The sequence below is a fragment of the Mirounga angustirostris genome, unplaced genomic scaffold (assembly GCF_029215605.1).
Source record: "Mirounga angustirostris isolate CCGP_5_RB_7025 unplaced genomic scaffold, mMirAng1.0.hap1 SCAF_8, whole genome shotgun sequence".
NCBI classification, from domain to species: domain Eukaryota; kingdom Metazoa; phylum Chordata; class Mammalia; order Carnivora; family Phocidae; genus Mirounga; species Mirounga angustirostris.
In genome coordinates this window covers 66,307,135-66,312,611 of record NW_026991716.1, presented here as the reverse complement: position 1 = coordinate 66,312,611, position 5,477 = coordinate 66,307,135, and the positions used below count along the sequence as shown (strand labels likewise).

The 5,477-nt window shown below is 36.8% G+C and overlaps 1 long non-coding RNA gene across 1 annotated transcript; it reads right to left on the bottom strand.

Moving 5' to 3' along the window:
* Positions 1 to 912: 912 nt before the first annotated feature.
* On the bottom strand, positions 913 to 4,815 carry LOC123837016 (uncharacterized). The gene is made up of 3 exons (XR_006789137.2): positions 4,609 to 4,815; positions 2,237 to 2,306; positions 913 to 1,032 (listed from the first exon to the last, which is right to left on the bottom strand). It is a non-coding gene; the product is annotated as an uncharacterized LOC123837016 (long non-coding RNA).
* Positions 4,816 to 5,477: the final 662 nt, after the last annotated feature.

Below are 5,477 nucleotides of genomic sequence, written 5' to 3'. Positions count from 1 at the left end.
CTAGCTAACACAACCTGGAATAGAGGGGTTGAACCTTCCTGTGGGTTGGGCTTTGAGCAGTGGAAACCAGGAGATGGTGAAGACTACAGCAGATTTATTGCTCCCCCTTCCCAACCACAATGGACTAGAGGTGGTGGTTTCGTATGGCCTCTCCAAAACCCTTCTTTACCAAGAAACCAGCTGTGTTCTGTTAAACTGCAAAAGCTAAGAAATGCACCACCCAGTATTTGTTTTCCCTCCTTCCTTATCCTCTTTCTTTCTTCCTTCAATATCGCCTCCCCAGAATTGAATATCTCTAAAACATTAGCACATAAACTTTCCCTTGGTGTATTTCCTAGGGTGCCCAGATGAAGACACTATATTTCTACAATTGTCAGAAGGCCATCCCTGATATTTCTGCTTTCTTTCTTTATTAATTATTCAACACTTTATTTGCAGCCAGTATGGCAGGAAATTGAGGTTGATTTCATAATGAGATAAATCAAACTACTATTTCTCAGGAATAGAATTAGTTGGTGATCTTGTTTGATGTTTCTGTAGTCTTTCTGAAGTTTCTGGAGCCTTCAATAAGTTTTACTACCAGATTAGGGGCACCCTAGGACAGACCTTGGTTTCTAAATATACTATACCCTTCCCCCAGCAAACTTGTTTCCCCTTGATGATCGGCATCTATAATCCTCTACTTTGCATCTTTGTCCTACAGCAGGAAGAGCTTGAAATGGACAAATGAAACCTTAGCCTCTAATTCATGAAACCATTGTAGAGTCCCCACATGGAATAACTTATTTTGTGTTCTAAAATCTCCTGGCAGATCTCTAAGACAAAGTGGCAGGACCCAGAGACATAAATGGGAAACATTAACTTGTGAGGGATTCACTATGTATGAGAGTGAGAGCTCTACACATACCTTTATTCTTTGTTTCCTGTATTCCGGGTTTGGTTCAGAGAATATACATACTTCACACTGGACAGCATCTTAATTTTATTAGATGCTTTCTTCTATCTTACTTCCATTCAGACAATTTCAACTCCCTGTAAACACAAATGATTTGATTGATAAGGTACCTGGTAAGGCAGTAATTTCTGTGAGTGTCAGGTTATTGCCTTAATTTTGTTTGTGTGAAATTAGTTCTTTGGTCAGAAACAATATTGTGAATAAGGCATTCAGTAAGCTCAGAAAAAGCATGTCAGATGGAAGGACAATTTAACTCCAAGGTAAATATTTAGTACAATTAGGATAAATTATCATTCCCTTCATGATGAAGACGTTTAATGTTTCAATCCACAATCAGGTGGCTGATGGGACCTCTAGGGAATACTAAGTTTAGGTTTGGTCTCTTTTCACTATTGCTGGAAAATTAGATATTTTCCAGCAGAGGCTGGAGCCAGTGAGCCATGGAATGGGGAAGTACTTGTTGCTACATCACCTCTGACCCTGTCATGGCATCCATTAGCCAAGCAGTAAGATGGCTTGGGAAAGAGGTTGACTGAAAATCACCAGAGTATGGAGAGTCTCCATTGCAGTAGGGGTAATGTGAACTGCTTGTTAAAGTAATACACTAGCGCTTTCAGATTCTGTTCACATTTATATTTCATGATTTAGTTCTGAGGAGCATGCATGACTTTTCTGGTTTCTAACATCTGGGAACACCCAGTTCATGATGGACAGGTCAGATTACCTGGCCATCTAGTTCTATAATCAGATATTCAACCTCTACCAGGGCAAGGAGCAACAAGTCAATAATGATTTCTCTAAAGGAAAATAATTACTTGTCAATAAAGTCCTAGTTTTACCTCAAAACCACAGGATTCTCTGTGTTACAGCTTACCACAACCACTGCATAATATCCAGGTCTGACACAGATACTTTGAACAATACTGAATTCCTGATGTCATAAGGTCCTAGTGAAAGAGCTATAGGTGTACAGCCTAAATCAGTTAAAATATCTTCTTTTTTTCTATTTTTCTCTCATACTGTTAGAATTTTGAGCTACTTAGTAAATGAATCAGAGCAACACACCCAAAACAATAATATTTTTCCTGTAAAATACAAAAGGATGGATCACACATTGTGTTTAAATTTTTTGGTAAAGAGTGCAAGGTGAAGCAAACTGTCTTTCCTTTTGGAAGGAACTTGAAATTTCAAGACTCCTAAATTCCCCAGAAGTTCACTGAAGAATCAGGCCCCGGTAATTTAATAAGAATCATTTCTCACCCTCTGGTGAAAGCAACTTACCAAGTCATCTGGCAGATCTGCTGTTTTCTGTTCATCAGGTCTTATGAGCCTGCTGTCATCAAGATGCAGCCTTGGGAAGAGGATAAAAAGGTCTTGAGTGGTACCAAGCCACTGAAGTAAGTTAATAAAGATGTGATTTTACCCCTATGAAATTAATGCACACAAATCCTGTTTTTTGTTGATTTCTGGGATGGAGGAAGAAAAACATATTCCAGATCAATACTTGCATATAATTTGCTGTGAGTTTTCTTGATATGCTTAGGAAGACACATTATGAATATAATGTGATAATGAATATAATGTGGAATAACATTAGCAATTGGAATCAGTAGTTAATTGAGTTTATAATAACCCATTAATTCTTAGAGATCTACCTATCTTCTGCATAGGACAAAAAGCATGTTAAATCATAATGTGCTTAGAATAACCGCCATCCCTCTATCTCTTGTCTTTATTGATGGGACTAATCTCCAGGACTTAACCAAGCATGTGATACTGCTAATGTTTTACTTTTTTGAAAGGAGGATATGATGGTTAATTTTATGTGTCAACTTGCCTGGGTAATGGGTTGCCTAAATAGCTAGTAAAACATTATTCCTGAGTATGTGTGTAAGGGTGTTTCTGGAAGAGATTAGCATTTGACTGAGTAGACTGAGTAAAGAAGATCTGCCCTCACCAGTGTGGGTGGCGTCATCCAATCCATTGAGGGCCCAGTTAGAACAAAAGGTGAAGGAAGGGTAAATTTCCTCTCATTTCTTGAGCTGGGAATTCAATCTTTTCCTGTTCCCAGACATCAGAGCTCCTGGTCATGGGACTTTGGATTCCAGAAATTATTCTAGCAGTCCTCTGGTTCTCAGGTCTTTGGACTGAGACAATTATCCCACCAGCTTTCCTGGCTCTCCAACTTGCAGACAGCAGAATGTGAGATTTCTTAACCTCCAAAACAACCTGGGCCAATTCCCATAATAAATATCCTCTTCTATCTATCTATCTATCTATCTATCTATCTATCATCTATCTATCTATCTATCTATCTATCTATCTATCTATCTATCATCTATCTACCTATCTATCCATCCATCTATCCATCCATCCTATTGGTTCTGTGTCTCTGGAGAATACTACTAATGCAAAGTATGAGGATCAGGAACTTCACTTGGCTCTTTCAGCACTAGTAGTCACAGAACAGAGAGTTCTTATGGAAATTCTCTCAGTTGCTTATTATATTATTTTCCTCTTAATTTGGGAACCAGAGTAACCACCACTTAATTGATTCAAAAGGCCTATAAATGCATATAAGTCAAGTCTCCATTTATCACCTGATACCAATAAACTGCCACTTGGGTCAATGGACTAAAGTGTTCTAGATTCCCAGGGATTAGTATTAGTGTAGAGGGAGTAATAATCCAAATGTCCATGAAATATCTGATTTTTTCCATTTCCTGCTACATAAATGCTCTAGTAAATGCCTATAGGTCCTTTTGGGAAAAGCATAACATTTATAGCATCTCCTTCTGATATTATCACAAGAACCTTCTTCAATTGTGTCCACTGTTTCATGTCTATTGTCCTGTTCTCTATGCTCCAATAAGAATTCAAATATCCTATAAAGGGCAAAATTATTGCAAGATCCGCAGGGCTTTAATAAACATACTTAATACTAATATTATTTTTCATATCATTACTAAGGAATTCTGTTTAAATTCTAAAACATGTGAGAATTCATAGCAATGTGTGATTCTTTTATTTAACTACTGCCATGATATAATTAATTAAATGTGATTTCAAAATGGGATGAAGAAAATCCAAACTTTCTTTTAGATGATCATAATATGCAAAAAAAAGATTTTTAAAAAATCTATTCATTGTATTGACAGGTTATCAAAATGCAAAACAAGCAGCTCTTCAGTGGATTTACCAATTAACTCTAGTAGTGTGGTAAATTTTGCCTCTATCATTTGATGTGTTAGCCATGGTTAAGTTCTGAGTGGGTCTTCTGTCAGTGATTGGAAAAAGAATCTCAATTCTCATGAAAAATTCAATTAATCATTTTTTTTTACTTCAACAATTTAGACATTATAAGCATCTTTTTATCACATTGCTCAAAAGCTTAAAAAAAGGTCTACCTTTCAGTGTATCTATGTTAGATAAAATTGTTTATTAATGACTAAAAGTAACAAGATGTGATTTTAAGAGTTTTCTAGAGGTAAAATTTCATTAGAAGGCAAAATGTTATATAGAAAAGAGCCCATGTTTCTATATCAGAGAGACCAACTTTTGCATAATGGATCTTGCACTAGTCTTTTGAACTTACAGATTTGTATTTTCTGAGCCTTAGTTTATGAACACAAATTAGAAATGGAAATACCTACCTTGTAGTTTCAGCAATAACGTGTAAAAAACATGTGATGAGGGGCGCCTGGGTGGTGCAGTCAGTTGAGTGCCAGACTCTTGGTTTCGGCTCAGGTCATGATCTCAGTATATTGAGATCAAGCCCCGCTTCGGGCTCTGCGTTCAGCGTGGAGTCTGCTTAAGACTCTCTCTGGCCTTCTTCCCTGCTCTCTTGCTCTCTCTCTCAGATAAATAAATAAATCTTAAAAAAAAAAACCAAAAACATGGTGAGTGTGGTGCATGTTAATCAAAGAGTAGTTATTGATTTAAAACAGAAAAAAATATGAGATAATTGTTTCATTAAAATGTATTCTGCATAACCATCTTTAAAAAGAGGAAGAGTAGCTGTCATTGATATGGATCTTTATAAAGTTTTGTGGCAGGAATATCTCTCCTTCCATGCCCTACCCACATTTCAATCACCTTTTACAAACGATTGTGCAGACTAACAATGGGGCTTAATTTATCCTGGGCACTGAGGGCCCTCAGCAGTTGTTGAATGTGTGGTAGAGGGTCCAGGAGGCCACAGCCAGGACATGGCACACCAGGTTTAACTAGAGAAGCAATGTTTTTTAACCATTTTAAATCTTGGTCTTTAGAGTAAAATTTAATCTGAAGGAAGAATTCTATGCTGCTCATAATTTGAAAACCACTAGCATAGACCATTTTTTCTTAGCTTTTTGAGGATAACAGATATTGGTTAAAACCACAAACAAGAGCCAGATTGATTTCAATTTCTGTTTCTCCATTAAATACCTGCTCTGTATAAATGGGAGGACATTAAATTAAGTCTGACCTGAGCACAAAGCCATGTGTTTTTATGTCTCTATAAAATGAAATTTATTTTCTG